The sequence below is a fragment of the Eublepharis macularius genome, chromosome 4, assembly GCF_028583425.1.
Source record: "Eublepharis macularius isolate TG4126 chromosome 4, MPM_Emac_v1.0, whole genome shotgun sequence".
Lineage (NCBI taxonomy): Eukaryota > Metazoa > Chordata > Lepidosauria > Squamata > Eublepharidae > Eublepharis > Eublepharis macularius.
Window position 1 is genome coordinate 177,898,969 of NC_072793.1, and position 11,336 is coordinate 177,910,304.

Sequence of the window (11,336 nt, forward strand, 5' to 3'; positions counted from 1 at the left end):
GTGCAGTTTACAACTAGAAATATGAAAGAGAGGATTGTGACCAAACAATTTCAAGATCCATTGGAGATTGATGGCAAAACGATTATTATAATGAAGGAACTGCCCAGATCAGTGTTATTGGACAGGAAAAAATATAGAGTGCTAATTCAGACTTTGAAGGACATGAATATCAGATACAGATGGGAGTTACCGGAAGGAGTGTCCTTTGAGTTTGGAGGGGCAAAAAAACGTATCAGATCTGAGCGGGAGATGGAGAGATTTATCAAGGACAATGAAAAAGACTTACCAACAAAACCATGAATATGGAGTGTAAAGTATTATCTTGGAATATAAATGGACTAAACTCACCGAATAAGAGAAAAAATATTTTTCATTGGCTACTAAAACAAAAATGTGATATTGTTTGTTTGCAGGAGACCCACATTAGAAAACAGGATGTAAAATATTTAAAATCTGGAAAATTGGGCAAAGAATTTGTAGCGGCTTCCAACAAGAAAAAAAGAGGAGTGGTGTTGTATATAAAAGAGGAGCTGCAGCCAAAATTTGTTATGAGAGATGTGGAAGCTAGATTTGTAGCAGTGGAATGTAATTGGAACTTAAAGAGAGTGTTGGTAGTCGGACTTTATGCACCTAACGGTGCAAAGGAAAGCTTCTTTGAGGACTTAAGGAAGCACCTAGACGATCTTGTATATGACCAGATAATTCTTGCTGGAGATTTCAATGGAGTGACAGATTTGGAATTAGACAAAAAGACTACAAAAGCACAAAAGAAAAGAGGACTATTGCCAAAGCTTTTTTTTGAGTTGATTCAACAAGAGACTCTCGAAGACGTATGGAGGAGAGAATATCCTAAAACCAAACAGTTTACTTTTTATTCTGCAAGGCATCTTACATTATCAAGAATTGATATGATCTGGGCCTCAAAGGACTTAGCGCTATGGACTAAGGAGGTAGAAATAATGCCGATGGTAGGCTCAGATCACAACCCAATTATGTGGAAATTTGGAAAAAGGAGAAAAAGGAAAGCCTGGAGAATAAATGAGGACCTGTTACAGGAAAGTGAGAATATGGAAACATTGAGAAGAGAGACTAAGTTTTTTATACAATACAACGTGAATAAAGAAGTACCAACCAGTAAAGTTTGGGACGCGTACAAGGCGGTTGTAAGGGGCATACTAATGGACTTAAATGGTAGAGCAAGGAAAAAGAAAGAGGAGAAAAGACAAGAGATTGAGGAGAAAATAAAGGCCAAAGAAGTACAGTTAAAAAAGAGACCAGGGAAAAAGAAAATACATCAGGAAATCAAAATTCTTCAAGAACAGTTAACAGCAATGAGTAACAAAGAATTGGAGTGGAACCTTAAAAGACTGAATCAAAAAGCTTTTGAGGGTGCTAATAAACCTGGGAAATATTTGGCATGGCAATTAAAGAAGAAAAGGGAAAAGAAAATAATAAATAAAATTTGTGAAGAAAACAAAACGTATTTGGAGCAGACTACCATTAGCAGAGCCTTTTATAAATTTTACGCTAAGCTGTATAATAAAAAAGAAGTAAACAAAGAATCAATAGCATCATATTTGGAGAAAACCAAACTTCCAGAGATCTCGGAAGCTTGGAGAAATAAGTTGAACAGTGAAGTAACTGATGAGGAAATAAATATGGCAATACAATCCGCAAATCTAGGAAAGGCGCCAGGGCCAGATGGACTTACGGCTAAATTTTATAAGACAATGGCCAATGAACTGGCACCATTCCTAAAAGAGGTGATGAACGGAGTTTTTAGGGATCAAAGAATTCCAGACACTTGGAGCGAAGCGAATATATCATTGATCCCAAAAGAGGGCCAAGATCTGACTAGCGTGAAAAATTATAGGCCTATATCACTACTCAATAATGACTATAAAATTTTTGCGAAGATATTGGCGGAGAGATTGAAGGGGTGGCTCTCGGAAGTCATAGAGGAGGAACAAGCAGGCTTTTTGCCAGACAGACAAATAAGAGACAACTTAAGGACAGTGATCAATGCTATTGAATACTACGACAAGCGTTGTGACAAAGAGGTTGGTTTCTTCTTTGTAGACGCTGAAAAAGCGTTTGACAATTTAAACTGGGATTTTATGTTTGCCACTATGGAAAAGCTACAACTGGGAGAAAGATTCGTCAGAGCAATCAAGGAAATCTATAGAGACCAGACTGCAGCAATTGTAGTGAATGATGAATTGACCAAAAAATTGACGATTAGTAAAGGAACAAGACAAGGTTGCCCGTTATCTCCATTGTTGTTCATTTTAGTATTGGAGATTCTGATGATACAAATTCGACAAGATGAGGAAATACGAGGAATAAAAATAAAGGACTACTCATATAAGGTCAGAGCATTTGCAGACGACATAATGTTAATTGTAGAAGACCCACTGGAGAACATGCCAAAAGTGATAGGCAAGATCAAGGAGTTTGGAGATTTGGCAGGTTTCTTCATTAACAAAAAGAAGTCAAAGATATTATGCAAAAACATGACTAAGCAGAAACAACAATTGTTAATGGAAACAACGGATTGTGAAGTAACTAGTAAGGTGAAATACTTGGGAGTTGAGCTGACTGCAAAAAATATAGATTTGTTCAAGAATAATTATGAAAAATTATGGACTCAGATAGAGAGAGACTTGATCAAATGGAATAGATTGAACCTGTCATGGTTGGGCAGGATTGCAGCAGTTAAGATGAATGTGTTACCAAGAGTAATGTTTTTGTTACAGACAATACCAATCATCAGAGACTCTAAACAATTTGAAAAATGGCAGAGGAAAATATCAGATTTTGTTTGGGCAGGCAAGAAGCCTCGAGTGAAAGTAAAAGTTTTACAAGATGCAAAGGAGAGAGGCGGAATGCAACTGCCCAATCTGAGACTTTACCATGATGCAATCTGCCTAGTTTGGCTAAAAGAGTGGATGACATTAAAGAATAAGAAACTATTAGCCCTAGAGGGATATAAAAAAATTTTTGGATGGCACGCATACCTATGGCATGACAAAGTAAAGGTCAACTCGATGTTCCTGCATCATTTTGTAAGGAGAAGTCTATTTACAATCTGGAAGAAGTATAGAACTTACTTACAAGAAGGAACCCCCTTGTGGGTGGTTCCATATGAGGTGATAGATCCGAGAGCTGTGGATAATGAACAACAATGTTTAACGTATAAAGAAATAACTAAGATTGAAGTATCTAAACTTAGAATAAAGACGCAAGAGGAACTATCACCTAACTATGACTGGTTTCAGTATAGACAGATTAGAGACTTATACAACTCAGACTTTGCAAAAGGGGGCATACGAACAGAGAACTCGGAACTAGAGCAGACCCTTCTTAAAGAAGACAAGAAAAGAATATCCAAGGTATACCAAGTATTGCTGAAATGGTATACTGAGGATGAGATAGTTAAAACACAGATGGTGAAATGGGCTATAAATTTCAATAAAGAAATAACAATGGAGGCATGGGAATACTTGTGGAAAACTACAATGAAGACAACGACATGTATTAATATTAAAGAGAACATCTTCAAAATGATCTATCGTTGGTACATGACACCAAAGAAGATTGCGCTAGGGAATTTGAATACTTCTAATAAATGCTGGAAATGTAAGAAACATGAGGGCTCCCTCTATCATATGTGGTGGTCGTGTGAGGTAGCTAGGCAGTTCTGGGGGGAAATAATAAGAGAAATGAGTGAAATTTTACAGTTTCAAATAAATAAGAACCCAGAACTCCTGCTGCTAAACTTGGGAATGGAGGGAATTCCAGCCCATCATAGGACGTTGATTTTTTATATGACTGCAGCAGCTAGACTTTTGTATGCGCAGAAATGGAAAGTACAAGAAGTACCAACTATTGAAGATTGGATCTACAAATTGCTGTATATGGCTGAAATGGATAAGATGACAAGAAAACTGAGAGATCTGGACTCAGGGCAGTTCAACACAGACTGGGAGAAGCTGAAACAATACCTGGAGAAGAAATGGGAGGTGGGAGGAAAACTGTGGCAGTTTGAGAACTACTGAAATATAATAAAAGTATAAAAGAGAGGGGTGACTTTACCGGGGGAGGAAGAGAAATGTGAATTTATAAGCAGTTAGATTAATTGATTGAGATATATATAGATATGTATAGGTCAACTGATAGAGAATAATTAATGATAAGGTTTAAACATGAGGATTGACTAACTAACAATATTTTCTTTCTTTGACAAGATTTATATGCACCAAACTGAATGTATAGAAGAGTTAAATTGATTGAGTATCTGAGGAGTTATATAGAATTACCATAAAAAGTTGAAATGAGTAATATATAGAGAACAAATCAAATTGTTTGATTTAAATGTGGGAAATTTTTATGGTTTATGATATATAGGTTTATATAGAATTATTCAAAACTGGAAAATGGGATAAATTGTTTATCTAAAGACGTATAGTTTGGGTGTATAATAATTAAAGGAGTTAATGATGCACTGCTTAATATAATGGAGAATGTATATCTGTTTTAGACAGAGGAATTTAATAGAAGTAAGGGAAAAGGGACAGAGGGTGGGAAAGCTGTTGGAAGTCAACAAAAGGGGGGGAAAGGGAGGGGGTTAGAAACGAAAAATTAGGGGAAAATTGATTGTAATGTAAAAATAAAAATGTTCTAACCCAATAAAAAATTTTTCAAAAAAAAAAGAGAATAGTAAAGGTTGGTGAACAAACAAAATTTTAACACCCTAACGTGTCTAATGACTGTTTTAAATGTCTCCTGGCGACTGGCTTCCAACTCTCTCACCCCTTCTGGATGAGGGAACACTCCATCTGCAGCAGCCTCTCCTCAGCTCTGCTCCCTAGGAGTGAACACCCTCCCACTGTTACGAGGCCTTTTATATCTTCTCTTAGACACCATCCTCTTACTTCCCTATTGGTGCAATTTTCCCCACAGAATCTACTCTTACGCAATCACAGGGGCCAAAGAGAACTTGGGAAATGTAGGCCCTGCAGTCAATTTAATGCCGACTCCCCCAAAGCCACTATGCCTCACTAGACCCAGACTCATAACAGGGGGTTAAATCTTAGAGTTGCTGGATGCTTTAGTCTTATGCAGAGGATGCAATTACCTTCTTGGTGGGTAACATTTACAGTAAAGATTCCCAATGACTTAAAAGGGACTTGAGGGGAACGAAAGTCACAGGGGTATCCTGTCAGACCAACTATCCAGGCTGGGGGACCTTGATGTGCAAGATCTTGCCCAGTTAATGCCCAAGATATTTGTTGCCAATAGGTGGTGATCAGGCTGTGGTTGGAACCTGGGGATTTGTGAGGGAGATAGTGAGTTGGTCTCCTTCTTCCCAAACTTCATATGTGTCAATTGCTACGATTATTTGGAGGAGGTCTCCCATGTTCCATACAGCTGCTGTGACTAGGGCAAGTTCACAGTGTTGGTGCAGTTATTTTTTTGACATGTTCCCGGTAGGGATGTCCACTGTTTGTCTGGGCAGTGGCTTGCAATAAACTGGAATGGCTGTAGTGGAAGCAGCAGCATAGCATGGGTTAGGGGCACCTGGGGAAGGAGGTGGCACCCCTGGCTCTGCACATGCATGCATTGCACGCATGCATGCTCTGGGCCCTGTGCAATGACATCACTTCCTGGAAGGGCATGCCCCCACCCCCCCAGAGCATTCTCACGGTTTGGGCCACTCACCGCACTGCCCCTTACAACTTCACCACAGCTGCCCACTCCACTGCTGGGTGCCAAGCTCATGGCAGTGCATGGGTGGCTATGATGAAAAGGTAAGGGGCAGGGGAGGCAAGTGGCCTGAACTGCATGGAGGGGTGGGGAGACAAGTGGGGAGGCAGGTTGCCTGCCGCATCTCCTACCGCGCAGCTGAGGCACGTGGCACAGTGAGTGCCGAGCTAGCGGTGGTCACGTGGGTGGCTACAGTGAAGGGGCGGGGAAGTGAATGAGGAGGTGGGCCGGGAGCACTCCTGGGAAGGAGCCATGGACATCAAATGTTGTTGTTGTTGTCATCTTACACAGTGCCCCCTTAAGGGTTCAGTTTTGCGCTTGACGTGCCCTGAGGACTGGGGGTGTCCTGTGATGTGAAGGTGTTGCTGCACATTGAGGGCTTTGCACAATTCCTGGGTGACTTTTCCTATGAAATGAGGGCCCATGTCTGAATCCAAATACCATGTAATGCCCCACCTAGTCCAGATGTTATTAAAGTAGGCTGTCATGGTAGCTGTGTTGTTGCGGCAGGGGAAAGTGCTCGTGGTTGTGTGGAGAGTAATCACATGAATGCTTGACTGTAAGGCCTTTGCACACCTTTAAGTGAACATGTATAAATCACAGCTGAGCTTGTCACAGTGGTACCTCCTCCAGTACTTTCCATCTCCACTCAACATCATGTGAAAATGACTCATGTGGATCGATCTATCTATCTATCTATCTATCTATCTATCTATCTATCTATCTATCTATCTATCTATCTATCTATCTATCTATCTATCTATCTATCTATCTATCTATCTATCTATCTATCTATCTATCTATCATCTATCTATCTATCATCTATCTATCTATCTATCTATCTATCTATCTATCTATCTATCTATCTATCTATCTATCTATCTATCTATCTATCTATCTATCTATCTATCTATCTATCTATCTATCTATCTATCTATCTATCTATCTATCTATCTATCTATCTGCACTTTGTATTGTCGAAGGCTTTCACGGCCGGAGAACGATGGTTGTTGGGGGTTTTCCGGGCTGTATTGCCGTGGTCTTGGCATTGTAGTTCCTGACGTTTCGCCAGCAGCTGTGGCTGGCATCTTCAGAGGTGTAGCACCAAAAGACACCTCTTTTGGTGCTACACCTCTGAAGATGCCAGCCACAGCTGCTGGCGAAACGTCAGGAACTACAATGCCAAGACCACGGCAATACAGCCCGGAAAACCCCCAACAACTATCTGCACTTTCTCTGGGAGTACTTCTTTCCAGTAATGGATTGTGGCGGGAGTGGGCAAAAAGAATGGCATGTGGAACAAATGATAAAACTAGTTGAATAGGTGTCCCTTTACATTGTCTGCCTAGTTTGTTCATGTCAGAGGGCTCAACTTTCCTTTGAACAGGACGCGGGTGTTTGTAGCACAGTGTATTCACTTCACGTTTTCACAGGAGTGGCCCCTTCGAGACCTAGAGATAAGAAGGAACTTTGATGAAACTTTCTGATCTGCATTGACTCAGCAGCACAGAACTTCTTTTGGCTTAATGAACAGCATTTGCTGTAACCAATGGTTACCTGAACACCAGTGCGCTGATGTTCAGAAGTGGCAATTTTCTCAGACACAAAGCCAGGCAGTCCCCTGCAATTAAGTCTAAATGGGCCAGCAATAAGCACATTATCAGAGCAGGCAGCAGGTGTGCCTGGCAGCTAACTTTGAAATGAGCTTTGAGAAGCATCTAATTATTAAGCAAAATAGTACAGCATTCAGGGACAACAACTTTTCTGTCTCTTGAATACAGCTGCTGCTTCTAACACTCTCCATGTTTATTATATCAATACACAAATGTCACAGCTGATGGGAGCAGACACAGAGGCATCCAGCCTAGCTGAATAATGCAAGAAGGAAAAAAAATCACACATTCTCCTTGGATTATAGTAATTACTTCTCCTAACATTTCCACTCTGTGTTGTTAAAAAAAAGATATTTTATTCACTTGAGGCTTCAAGCACATTAGTCATTTGGTCACTAAGAATTTTAAAAAGTTGAAAGGAATTTATAACATAAATGGTAATATAGATTCTGAACTAATATTAGGAAAAAAACACATTATGTGGCTAACAATTCATGTTCACCACAACCACAACCTCACTAAGGAATCTAAAGAAGAGTTACTCCAGTTGAATAAGCTCCAGAGCGAGTCTGCATTGGATTGCATTATCAATAGTTTTAGGCAAGCCATTGATCTTTCAGCCCCCTCTTCCAGTCCAACAATCAATATTTCTAATTCTCAACCCAGCCAACTCTGAGGATATTTAAAATCAAGAGACTGGAATCATGAATGGACATGGCAGAGCTTTCTAAAAAAACACACACAAAAACTGGGTTTAAAATTAAATCGATAAAAGGAGCAGCTGTAGCTTCATGAAGCAGATGCCCTCTATGGCTGTTGCTAGGCCCTCAATGGCTGTTGCTCGGCAACCATGACAGTTCAGTCAGTATTCCAGGCTTGGTTTCTGTTAATAAAAGGTAGGGGGCAGAGCCCTTTCCAGGGATGTTTTGACCTTTTAGGGAGGTTGAACCCAGGTCCATCAGTCAGCACTATATAACTTGCCACCACGCAACTTGCATGACTCACCCAGACTCAGCTGTCTTCTACTGTTCCACAGAAAATGAGAAAACTATGGAACGAGAAGTCAGAAGGATACTGAGTATAAATATGAACACTCACCAAATACAATGTATTAAGAATGCTGGCCATTAAGAGCATGGGAGAGATACCTCCCAGTAAGCTGATGGACTCCCCCTCAACCTGAGGTGGCCAGCCATGTGGCAGCTTTCATCCCCAGTGTGGATTCAAAGTCGATACAGCATCTCATACCTTTCCATTCCGTCCACATAAAACCCCACAAAGCAGGCCGGGCCTAGAGAATGCAACGGGCCTGAGGCCACAGGCAAGCCTCCCAGGCAACATAGATATGCAATCTGGATCTTTCAGATCCCAGCCAGATGTTCCAACCACTACACTGAACTGGCTCTTGTTAGAAAGGGTGTTGTAAAGGAATGATTCCAGGGATAGACTGAAGACAATTGCAAACAAGAGCTCTTTCCCAGCAGGGGAAATTGTGATGCTGTGGAGTCTGTTTCATATTTTATGTTGGTCCCAGGATACTAAAATCTGGAGCAGGGTTACTCATGTCTACAAGAGCTGGCTGAAGTACTGCTAGGAGAGGCTGGTGCTAGGCCTTGTGCTCTTTGTTTCTGCTGAATAAAGTTACCCAGTGCAGATTAACAAGGACTCAAGAAGCATGGGGAGAGCCAGACTCATTCTCTGGGGAGAAAAGGGAAGTGTGGGAATATACAGAGCCAACAGGGAGACAAAACTTTACTGACTGGGAGCTAAACTACAAGAGACAAATTACACGAGGACTGTCACGTGAAGGGAGTCTCAATCTTAGCTGGGAAGCTGAATTTTAAAAGAGATTGGAAGGCTTTGTCAATTTCCCCTCTCTACAGAATCAGCAAAGATCACTCCTCAGAGGGTTTATTTCCTCTTTGCCTCCTAGACGGGGAGGTGAAATTGATAGAGCCTTCAAGAGGCAAAGAGGAAATTAGCAAACCCTCTGAGGAGCTTGCACTGTAGAGTGAGGAAATTGACAAAGCCTTCCAGTCTCTTTTAAAACTCAGGTTCCTGGCTATCATCGCAACTCCTTTCACATGCACGTCCTTGTGTAATTCATCTCTTGTAACTTAGCTCTGAGTTGGCCAGTTTGAGCTCTGTGCAAGGCAAGGTGAGGGAAGCAGCCCCTGGCCTGCCTAAGCCCCATGTGAAACCAGGGAAGCACCCATGCCCAACCTGCAGAGGTTCAGGAAGTGGCAGTGGGCACACAGAGCTCCATATGAGTCAAGGAAAGTGACCCATAGCTAACTGGTTATGAAAGATGCCTCTTCTTCCTCCTTCCCCCTTTTGGAGGATGGGGCAGTGACAAAGTCTCTCTCTCCCCCACCTTCCTTAGGGCTGGAGGTTTTTCCAGTGTTTTTTCTCCCAATCTGCCCCTAATCACTGGGTTGTTGCAAGGATACATTCGGGAGAAAGGTGGCAGACAAATAAAGTAAATAAATAATAAATATAACTGAAAATGGGAGGGGCACATTAAAGTAGGGTTGCCAGCTCAGGACTGGGAAATTCCTGGAGATTTGGAGATAGCAGCTGTGGCGGAGGGGGGAGGAGGTTGGGAGGAGAAAGACCTTAATGAGTTTTAATGCCATAGAGTCCACCCTCCAAGGTTGCCATTTTCTCCAGGGGAACTGAACTATGTAGTCTATGTATCTGCTTCTCACTCTTCCATTGTCCTCTCCCAAAGAATAAAAAGGAAGATTTATTGTCGAAGGCTTTCACGGCCGGAGAACGATGGTTGTTGTGGGTTTTCCGGGCTGTATTGCCGTGGTCTTGGCATTGCAGTTCCTGACGTTTCGCCAGCAGCTGTGGCTGGCATCTTCAGAGCTCATCTGAAGATGCCAGCCACAGCTGCTGGCGAAACGTCAGGAACTGCAATGCCAAGACCACGGCAATACAGCCCGGAAAACCCACAACAACCAAAAAGGAAGATTGTTTCCGACATGCCTTCATTCTGAAATCTCCATCTTCTACACCCTCCCCTGTGTATAGTTGTTTTTACTGGTTTTTTTTATTATTCAGATCATTGAGCAATGGCAGCTTAATGAGATCGTAACATTGCTTTTATAGTTGTTTATAAACATTTTCCTCCGTGGATTGGTAGTGGGGTCTCCTTAATCAGAAGGCTTCTGCAGCAGGACTTTATTCCTGTGGTGGGTAAGTGACCGCTAGCAGAAAGGAAGTCTCAAAATTGTTGCTGAACTGAATTAGTTTATTGGCACTATGCATAAAACATGACAACAGCAAAATGACTCAAATCAAGTGCCCAATGCAAGAATAAGTGTCAAAAGCAATGGATATAACACCAAGACGGTCTATAATGTTGCAGTAAATAATATGGGATATGTACACATTATGTATATATTAAAGCAAATACATAAGCAAATGAGGCAGGAATTATCTTTCTCTACCAGTCCTCAGTAGAAGACACCCGGGGTAGTGGAGAGAGAAACCACAGACAACTATGGAGGATGAAGGTATTTGAAAAGGTTACCAGAAGATGAAAGCAAGCATAAGTGCATGTTAGCCATTCTCAAGACTTCTAAATATTAAAGTTTTATTTCCCTTCCTACTCTTCAGCTACCCATTCAAGGATCAAGGAAGATTAGGAACATCAGATTTTATAGTCTTGGGGGCCTCTCTGACTTGAGGGGGAGGATAAGGCATAGGACAGTTCTTTGGAGGCCTGAAGAGACAAGACAGGAAGAAGGCTAGTTTCCCCGTCCCCCTTGCTCCCAATGTTTCTTACAATCACCATCCTCAGTCCAATATCATGGAGGCACTACAGCTACTAGAGGTGGGGGTAGAGGTGTGGACCTAGTTCCTTCATATATTGTTTTTTTTCCCCACCCACAGTCAATCGCCCCATACCCATAAAATCTTCTCATATCCCCACAAAGTATGCCAGCCAAA